This window comes from Triticum aestivum, chromosome 5B (genome assembly GCF_018294505.1).
Source record: "Triticum aestivum cultivar Chinese Spring chromosome 5B, IWGSC CS RefSeq v2.1, whole genome shotgun sequence".
Taxonomy (NCBI): domain Eukaryota; kingdom Viridiplantae; phylum Streptophyta; class Magnoliopsida; order Poales; family Poaceae; genus Triticum; species Triticum aestivum.
In genome coordinates this window covers 549,404,492-549,415,338 of record NC_057807.1, presented here as the reverse complement: position 1 = coordinate 549,415,338, position 10,847 = coordinate 549,404,492, and the positions used below count along the sequence as shown (strand labels likewise).

The 10,847-nt window shown below is 43.3% G+C and overlaps 1 pseudogene; it reads left to right on the top strand.

Annotated features, from left to right (window-relative positions):
* The first annotated feature begins 460 nt into the window (after positions 1–460).
* Positions 461–9,494, top strand: LOC123113119 (wall-associated receptor kinase 2-like; annotated as a pseudogene).
* Positions 9,495–10,847: the final 1,353 nt, after the last annotated feature.

Sequence of the window (10,847 nt, the reverse complement as noted above, 5' to 3'; positions counted from 1 at the left end):
GGGAGGGGCGAGTTTCGAATCCAAATCGGCAACCGCATAGCGGGCTGGTAGCGGATTGGGGTCCGCGTAGCGGAATGCAGATAGCAGACGATATTGCGGGAGCTATGCCCGCGTAGCGGATTTGTAAAAGCACTAGATTATTGGTTATATTTCTATCCTAAACAAAAGTAATGAAATTTAATTTGAGCAATAACGGACGCTATTGCGCTAGCGCTATTGTGGAGTCCGCAATAACGGATGCTATCTCGGCTATTTGAAACTATGATTACAAGCTGGTATAACAGGTGGCATACTTAGATACGATGGGTGAACCTTCCCAACGAAGGCCACTCGGCCTGTTCGAATCCACCATCATTTAAATTTTCTATATACAAGACAAAAAAGGGTGGTAGCTGACTATAAATAAGCCATGATGCTAAAGAGAGCCCTACAATACAACCATAGTTCCACTTCCATCATCTAGTAATGGCGCACCACGCGACCATCTACTCAGCGGCAGCCGCGCTGCTGCTGATGCTGCTTCAGCTCTCCGCCGGAGCAGCAGCAGCACAAGCGCCAAGAGGGATGCCCGGCTGCCACACAAGCTGCGGCAACATAAGAGTGCCGTACCCGTTCGGCATGGGCCCGTCCTACTGTTACATGCCGGGGTTCAACCTCACATGCGACCGGTCAAGCAACCCACCGCGGCTCCTCCTCGGGGACGGCACGCTGCGGGTCTCCAAAGATATCGACCCCAGTTATTCCGGGTTAACCGTCGTCTACACTGGCGGCATCAAAATCGACGGTGGCGGCCAAGGCAGGCTCGGCGGCGGCCTCGGCAACGATTGTCCCTACCGACTGTCGGGAGGGAACTACCTCATCCTCTTGGGCTGCAACGTGCGAGCGACGTTGAGGAATGGCAACATCACCATGAGCAGTTGCTCCTCTGTCTGCTCAAATGACTACGACGGGCGCACCTCCACCTCCCACATGCCATCCAGGCTCTCCAGCCCGCAGAAAGGCTTGCTATGCTCCGGCGAAGGCTGCTGCCAGGCACCCATCGTCCTCAACCACGGGGGACTGGCCGGATCAAAGGAGCTGGTACCCATGTCGTGGAGCTGGAGTCTTTCGAGTGGAACCGCAGCGCCGTCCGGAAATTGCCCACGCGCGTCTTCGTCGCCACGTACGGCTGGTTCGCGGCATGGAGCTTCTCGCACCAGCTTTCCACGCCATCCTCATCGACCGAAGTTCCCATCTGGCTCGATTGGGAAGTGATGGATGGCCACAAGGACGACGAAGATCAGCTGCAGAGTTCGGAGAAGTGTCCTAGGAACTTGGCCCGTAGAGTCTGCAGGAGCGACAAAGCGTACTGCGGTAGAGGTTCGACAGGCGGCTACTGGTGCTCCTGCAGTAAAGGCTACATGGGCAATCCCTACATCAGCAACGGATGCCAAGGTTAAATCCGACCGTTCGTTTATTTCCTAGTAACTTACATGATGCTAAGAGGTTTTTCAGTTGTACTACTAGTACTACATGCTCTAGCTCATAACAATTAATATGTCGTATGCAAGTCCTTTAATTCTGAATTTTCACATTTATGTATGCAGACATCGACGAGTGTGAGCATTCAGAATTCAACATCCACAACTGCTATGGTCAGTGTACCAATACGGATGGTTCGTTTCAGTGCCGTTGCCCAAACGGAACCCGCGGGGACCCGTACATCCCTGGTGGCTGCTTCAGTTTCCTCACTGGTGCGCGCCTTTTCTTTTCTTGCACATTTTCCGTTTTGAGATGAATCATTGTGCTACTTATTAGTAATTAAATCATACTACTAAAAAACTCCTTTAGTGAATGGACCCCGATAAATACCACATGTGTGTACCATGCAACTTGGGCCAAACGTCCTCATCATCACAGATCACGCCACGTCACCGCATGCATGCACAAATGATGAACTGATGAAGTTAGCGGGAACCTTTTGGGTTTTCAGTTTTTAAAATGTTTTATCTCCTAAAATGAAAATCCAATTAAAAAATAATTTTCACCATTAAATCCGTCGCGACGAGATCTACGAAACTAGATCCCATATTGATATGTTTCGACGATTTTTGTTGGTTAAAAGTTCCCATGTCTATTGCACTGAAGTTGCCATGACGTTTACGCTGAAGTTGTTATGATATGTTTGAACTACTTTCTCTTCTACCTTTAAAGTAAATTTTGACATGTTATAAAAAGAGAATTAAGAAACTAAACTTGTCATGGTGAATTACTAAAATTTGCCATGATCCATGATGTAATTTTTTCATGGTGCATAATTAAAAAGAAATATGTCGTCAAGTACTTTAGAAATACATGGTCAATGACTCAAATTTGGCATGAACCATAAACTAAAATTGCCATGATGAATTACTTAAATTTGCCTTGATACATGCACCAAAATTGCCATGGTTTATAAATGAAACAATTAACATGGTGAAAGTACATAAATTGTTATGGTCAAAATACTAAAATTCCCATGATCTGTAAACTAAAATTGTCATGATCTATAAACTAAATTTTCCATGATAAATTACTAAAAATTGCCATGATCCATGAAGTAAATTTGCCATGGTTAATTACTATAAATTGCTATGGTCAATTAATAAAATTTACCGTGAACAGAAGTTAAAATACAGTGGCAGCTTTAAAATCTAGAAGATAAAAATAGATGAAACATAACATGGCAACATTAATGTAAACACTGTGTCAACTCAGTGTAAACATCATGACAACTTTTGGCAAAAAAAAAGTCGTCGAAACATATCAATATGAGACCTAGTTTTGAAGACCTAGTGTAAACGGATTTTTAATTAGATTTTTTATTGAAGAGATAAAACATTTTTAAGTCCGAAAAATAATAAAAAACCGTTGATGTAATTTGTTTGACGTGGAAAAATGACTGGTAATGGAACGTTTGGGCCATATTGCTTCGTGCCACATGTGTGACGGGCCACATGTATGACACTTACCATTTGGGTAGTGAATAACGTTCTTTTTGAGAGAAATGTACATACCGTATCAGTTTAATCTTGTATTCTCATATCTATTGTACCCTACATATAGTTTTCTTCTACCCTCAATCATCGGTAGGAAATTACAATGTTGTTCTTCTCAGTCTTCTTTATATATGTCACTCTCTTTTTTCAAGAAAACTCCAATCTATTCATCATCAAACATGATAGTCTAACAAATACCAGAAATAAGAAAACTTACAACCAGATCCGTAGATCACCTAGCGACGACTACAAGCACTGAAGCGAGGTGAAAGCGCGTCGTCGTCATCGCCCCTCTATCCTTGGAGCGAGGCAAAATTTATTGTAATGGACAGTAAAGAAGTTTCCGTACTAAGGCCCTATAGGACCAGCGCACCAGAACAACAACCACTGAAGTTGAAGAGAAGTTTAGATCAGAAGGATCTAACCTGTAGACAAACGAACGCACACGAACAAAGACCGGATCCACGTGGATCCACTGAAGACAAACACCGACCGAATCCCGCTAGTTTCGCCGGAGACAAACCTCCACATGCCTTCTGATGATGCAAGAAGCACCACTGATACGGGGGCTGACGGGGAGAATCTTATTTCATCTTCAGAGAGCCGTCATTGCTTGATCTCTCTAAGCAGGAAACAAAACCTAAGAAAGCAAAAGGACATCCAAAAACTAAGCCCTCCCGTCGGCAAGGGCCGAGATCCACCATGCCTCCATGACCCTAAGGCCACATGAGATGAGGTAGACCGGCGTCAGCGACGATGAGAGGTGGGAGGAACCCTAGCTGCGGCTGGGTATGAGGGTTCTTTCCTTGGAGGCTGGGAACACTTGGCAAAGCGTTGCAGAAGTTTTGTCCTACATATGTCACTCCGTTGACAAAAAACTTGACCCCAAATAAGAAGGAACCCATAACATATTTTTGATAGTTAGCCATAAATCTAGCAGTCACATTGCAACATCCAACTTAAATATTACCTTTCTCTTCCACCACCCACCTCATTGTTGGCTACAGTGTATTTGAAACCTTTATTACTACGATATTATTCCTCCATATTCAAGAACAAGATTCCACTTAAACTCTGGTTCTCGAAACAAGAGATCTCGGCTTGTCGCCGAGGTGCGAATACTGTGGCGCATGAATTAGCTTGTATTGGTCGTCTTTGTAATCCAAACTACTGTGTGGAACAGGTGTCTGATGTTCCAGCCAATGTGGTTGCTTGTGCTCAGGCCGATTTGGCCGAGTACTGTTAAGTAATAAAGGTATGCTTTACCAAAAAAAGAACAAAATGCAAATTTCTTTCTAAATTTCTACATTCCTCCATGCTTAATTTTGTATTAATATTTTTCTAAACTATCATTACGATTATTGTTTCTAGTAGCCATCTCATTTTCGTTCACCTATCATTTTAGCACGATTGCGATGATTTATTGTACACTTGATGACATGATGTGTTTCTTAAAACCTTTAATTTAATTTTATAGTCACAACATTCTTTTACGTTCTTAGTGACATACAACTACCTTGCACATATAACTTATTTGTATGGATCTCTCATTCTTATGAATAGATGACATTCACTTGTACAGAATCATGTGTATCCATATTTGTATTATTTCTCATCGATGCATTCTCCTTGTTTTCTATGGGTGATCTAATATGTTGTTGGATGTTGAAACAATAGGAATGCAATCCATCACACTAATACGCGTAGGCTAAATTAACCATATTATCTTAAAATAGGCGTTTCCCCGATTTATAAACAAACCAACCACCATGTTCTTACAACAAGTTCAAGTGTTGCATAGGAATAAAATAGTTTCCAGGGGCATCAGCACAAACACGCCCAAGGAAAACATAAAAGAATAAGAAAAAAAACACCAAGTGGCCGGAGTCTTAGGAGGCCTGTTGCCAGGCAAGTTGGCGGGCGACATCAGTCATGGTGTCCATCAGAAGGGCTAGCCGACCGCAATGTCGTTGTCTAGACAACGGGTGTCAGTGCTGCAATTTTTTTTAAAATTGAGTGTGAGGTCCGTCCAAGAAAGACACGCTCAATAACCATCTTATTGCGCGTAGTACATGGGGTCCAAGCTCATGACGCAAACACAAGCTAGAACAGGCTTCGCCTTCTCCAATTCTGGTTGGCATGGGATTGAAGGAACTCGGACAAGTCTAGTGCCTCCCAGTCATGCCACAGAGCCTCACAGAAAGAACTCCAAAGAGCTCTTTCTGTCGTTCAAGAAAAGAGGATGTGCGTCCCCATCGTCGGGATACCACAAAGTGAGCACAACTCATTCCTAGGGTTGTGCCGCTTGATCACCTATGTCCCGCAACAATATCCAAACAAAGATTTTGATCTTCAGGGTCAGGGACGCTTTCCAGAGTGGAGGAGTAAATGTAAGAGATGGCCGTCGACACAGGGCATGATCTGCCAAGGCGACAGAAAAGTCCGCTGAAGGGGGCCAACTGCTAGGATACGGTGACCGGATAATTTGCTAGAAACAGCGGGAAGGCAGCCCGCAAGTAAGCCCACTCTAGGTCTGCACCAATTCAAATGTTCGTCGGAACAAGATGTTCTAATGGCCATTGTGGGCAGCCATGGAGACCAACACATTACAGATGGCAAACAAGTTTAGGAACCCCGTACATAACAGTGCCCTGTCCACCCACGGATCAAGCCCGAAAAGGGTCCACTCGCCATTGCCAACAGGGAAGGCGGCTAACGACAGAACTCATGCTTGATCCGCTGGATGGAGATACAAAATTGGGATCCCTCGCTATGACAACATGCAAGAAGGGGTTGGCCCCTTAGGTAAGTTGCTTGAATAAGCTGCAACCATAAACCTTCGTCCCAGCGAATGATCTACCAGTTCCACCGCAACATCAGGGCCACGTTCATGCGACTGGACGCCAGAATGCCTATCCCTCCCAAGTGCTTTGGCATGCAAATGTCAGCCCACTTTACCATATGGTAATTCTGGCGGCCATTCATCACTTTCTAGAAGAATCCGGAAAGGCCTATGTCAAAAGAGCTGTGAATCCCTTCCAAAAGGATTTATAACACCATCATATACATGGGGAGAGTACAGAGGTTATATAGGACACGAGGATAACTACCACCAGGTGATAGAATGTATTTTTCCTATATATAATTATAGGGTCGAGCTATTCGTCACTCTTGGTGAGGAATAGTTATTCTTGACCCCTCTCTTGTTATTCAGTACACCATATTTTTAGGTCTAGTAGATTTTGTCCTACATCGGAAGTGAAAATTGAAGGTAACAAACTGTATGTCGGTCAAAAATATTATTCCACATAACGTAAAATCATGAACGTGAAAATGTAAACTTTGTGGCTCTATAATACAAAATAAACTTACAGTTTTGCTAAAGCACATCTAAATGTGTCCTAAGTATTGCATATCTAATCCTATGCCATTTATTTTACGCGAAGATTCATGCGGGTATTTTCTTTTTTCTTTTTCTTTCAGATTTGATTGAGTCACTTAGATGTGCAATAACAAGAGCACTTCTATATGTGCCCTAGACAGATCCATGACTAATTATGCACCCTAGGTGTAAAAAACCTTTTTATACATTCAGGGACAATAGATCCTACCACTATAAGACATTTTTGCAGTTCAAATTTGAAAGCGTCACTAAAGGCCACATCTAGTTCAAATTTGAAAACTTCCTCTCTAGTTGACATAGTCTGTACACGCCTGTCTATGAGGGTATTCTATCAGCAAATTATTTTTACGTTTATAATTCTACATCTAGTAAGGAAAAAATTATGTCTACCGTGCATTTGCTGATGTTCTTTTTAACATCCAATGTAATATAAAAAAATTCATGGAGTATAAATCTGGTGCAGTAACATAAAAATAGATTGAGACAGAATCATTATTCTTCACTTGAAGATAAAATTAATGTTTGTATGTATGCACCTGCAGATAATTGTAGCATGTCCTGTGGCAATCTGAGTGTGCCATACCCGTTTGGCATAGGCCCGGCCAAGTGCTATGTGCCAGGGTTCAAGCTCACTTGTGACACCAGCCACCGCCCTCCGCGACTGATGCTAGGCCGACTCCAAGTCGTCGATATCTCCCTCCGCAAGAACACCATCCGAGTCATCAACATTGACCGAGTCTCTAGATTCGATGATTTCATACGCAGTTTTAATGGCATCAGCTTTGGGATCGGCCCGGGAGAGGCGGTGCCCTACTCGCTGTCTACCCACAATGAGCTCATCCTCATGGGGTGCAATGTGCAGGCGGTGTTGTCCAACACTGGGAAGAACCGGGAAATCCTTAGTGGTTGCTCCTCCTTCTGCCCCACAAACAAGAATGTAACCTATGATACCGCGGCAGCTTCTAGCATGGATGATAAGGAGTACTGCTATGGCATGGGCTGCTGCCAAGCACACATCTCCACGTCTAGGGATGGCATGCCGAGTGAATTATGGGTTGATTGGATAGACCCCAACATGTACTCGGTTAGGCTATTGCCGCTGTCATACGTGTTCATCGCCGCAGAAGGGTGGTTCAACAAGAGTTGGGTCTCTGCCCAGCTTCCGGAGTCGTCATGGACAAACGGTCTAGGACCTAGACTGAAGGTTCCCACTATTCTAGACTGGGAGATCTTGCAACTGCAACCAACCAGCTCGCAGCAGCTAGCCAATGTGAGCATACCACAGCGGAAAACACAATATATCAAGTGTCCTGGCATATGTAGGAGCAAGAACAGTCTCTGCAAACCAATGATCAGAGGCTACTCGTGTCAATGTAGTGAGGGTTACGACGGCAATGCCTATCTCATCGATGGATGCAAAGGTTTGCATGCATGCACCTCACTCATACAGGCGGTTAATTTGCTTTGTCGTTTATTGCTGATACTATATATGCTTAATTTAATTAATTTATGATGTACTCGCTGTTGCAGGTGTTGGTCGCAAACGCTTTAAAGGTAAGAAATGTCGCAACAACATTTCTGCTATATCTATAAGGTACACGCAGTAGAAAATGCATAATTATATTGTATATACTTTCAGGCATGAGCAGCGTCATAGGAGTTGCTGCTGGAGCTGGACTAGTATTATTGTTTCTTGCTGTATTTTTCATTATGAAGAAACTAAAACATGGGAGGTCTCAAATGTTAAAACGTAAGTTCTTCGAACAAAATCGCGGCCAGCTTTTGCAACAATTGGTATCCCAAAGTGCTGGCATTGCAGAAAGAATGATCATAAACTTAGAAGAGCTAGAGAAGGCAACTCATCGCTTTGATAAAGATCTTGTGGTTGGTGGCGGAGGACATGGTATTGTTTACAAAGGGATATTATCAAACCAACATATTGTGGCAATCAAGAAACCGAAGAAGGTGTTGAAGAAGGAGATCGATGAGTTTATCAATGAGGTAGCTATCCTATCACAAATAAACCATAGAAATGTCGTAAAACTCTATGGTTGTTGCCTTGAAACCGAAGTACCAATGTTAGTCTATGAGTTCATATCTAATGGGACACTTTATGAGCATCTTCATGTCGAGGGACCAAAATCCTTGTCTTGGGATGACAGGTTGCGCATAGCCATTGAGGCAGCAAAATCATTGGCCTATCTTCACTTAGCTGCTTCAGCACCTATCATCCATAGGGATGTCAAGTCTGCTAACATACTTTTGGATGATACTCTGACAGCAAAGGTAGCAGATTTTGGAGCTTCAAGGTACATCCCGATGGATATATCTGGGGTTACAACAAGGGCTCAAGGTACGAGAGGGTATTGGGATCCTGTGTACTTTTACACAGGGCGGCTAACTGAGAAAAGTGATGTATATAGCTTCGGGGTCGTCCTTGTGGAACTGCTAACCAGGAAGAAACCATTTTCATATTTGTCCTCGGACGATGAGAGTCTTGTTGCACACTTTGCTACCCTGTTTGAAAAAGGTCAATTGCCACAGATATTAGATCCACAAGTCATCGAGGAAGGAGGCAAAAAAGTGGAAGAAGTGGCTACTATCGCGGTTTCCTGCATAAAACTGAGCAGAGAGGATCGCCCGACCATGAGGCAAGTGGAGTTGACACTAGAAGGCACACATGCATCTACAGGGAAACCTTCGAATAATACATCTCCATTTCCAAAAGTTGAAAGCAACCCTAGGGGGTCGATCAGGCGGTACAGTATGGAACTTGAGTTCAGGTTATCTGCAGAGCACCCTCGGTAGATTGGCTTACGTGCAAATGAGATGGATACGTTCAAATTTTGTATTAGTGATTTTCATGCATTTTGTTGGTTTACCCAAAATATGCTCTATCGAGAGCTTCATTTTGTTGTTGTGTTGTTGTTAATCCTATTTAGTGTATGCTACCTATTGTTGTCGAACACTCGCTGCAGAAGAAATAAAGCAAGACTGTAGCCCTGCTTCTTCTCATTCGCTACATGCTTGTTGTCTGCTTGAGAAAAACCAATGCACAAAAGTGGAAGACCTCATTGAATTCATTGGGTTCTCCCTGCCACAAGATATGAATGTAACATTAACTCAATAGAAGGGTGGATGTGATCCTTCTGGAGAGCTGATTGGAGCCTGGGTACTGATTGAGGGGATTCCTCCAAAGTGGTGTACTTGGAAAGTGTTTGCGCCAATTGCTTCACTGTTTGGGGTGCTTACAGATGTGGACTGGAATGGAATTGTTCGGAACTTTCTTTGAGAATGTCAGAATCAAAATAGCCTGCAGAGATCCAACCAAGATTCCTTTTGAGAAACTGATTGAGATGAAGAAAAAGTTGTTCCTACTTGGTTTTACTGGGAGTGTTTTGAACAAGCAGGTGGTGTTGATTCTGTCATTAATTTAGATGAGGATGAAGATGGTAATGAGGAGGATGAGGGTGCTGAGGAAGAACAGGCAGAAAAAGAGAATGGAGCTCAGGGAGAGGATGTTCTGAAGGATTAGGTCATTGATGATTTAGACAAAGCTAATTTTTCAACTAAACATGGGTCTTCAAACAAGTATGGTACTCAAAAGTTGGTTGTTACACCTATGGAATATGAAAATGATGCTGATCAGGAGGATTTCATTATGAACTGTGCTTTGGCTGCCGTTGACCTTGATGGTGCATCTTTTGATGGACATGAACCTAAGTATGGCCGTGCTGGTGACGCTACAGAACAGAACCACATTACTGATGGGGAGGAAAAGGAGGATGAAAGAGTGAGGAGCCCAAAAAATGCCTCTCCATTTGAGGAAAATGCTACTTACATAACTCCCAAGAAGAGTGCTGGTAGTATGGATACTGTGAGGATCTGTTAAGATCAATGGATGTTTCTGATTCTGAAAATGAGGAATCAACAGAAGAAGAGCTGGGGGTTCTCCCTCTTGAGGCTGTCCAAATCCTACAAAGTGAGTCTTCGAAGAGATCCATGCTGCAATCACTTAATCAAACCCAAAATGATGAAACTATCCATGAGAAGAAATCAAGATGGGGTCCTGTGCTGGCTAAAAGGCCTGCTACTAGAGGGCATGGCAATGTGAACATCGTGGAGAACGTTGTTGTATATAAGAGGAAGAAGAACTTGGAGATCCCACAAACATTCAGAGGTAAATCCTTTTCTACTATGGATAAATCTGTCCTTGCTAATCAAATGAGTCAAATGAACTTGATGATTGGGGGGGGGGAGGGGATGATAATCAAAAGTCTCTCACCATTCATGAGATGATAGCTGTGGAGAAAGAGAGATGTTTGGTGTTTGCCAAGAATAATCCTAAAATAGTGCTTCCTGATAATGTTGATATTGATTCTAATGAATTAGTTAGTACACCTAATGGTGCCTTCCCCTTGGAGCCA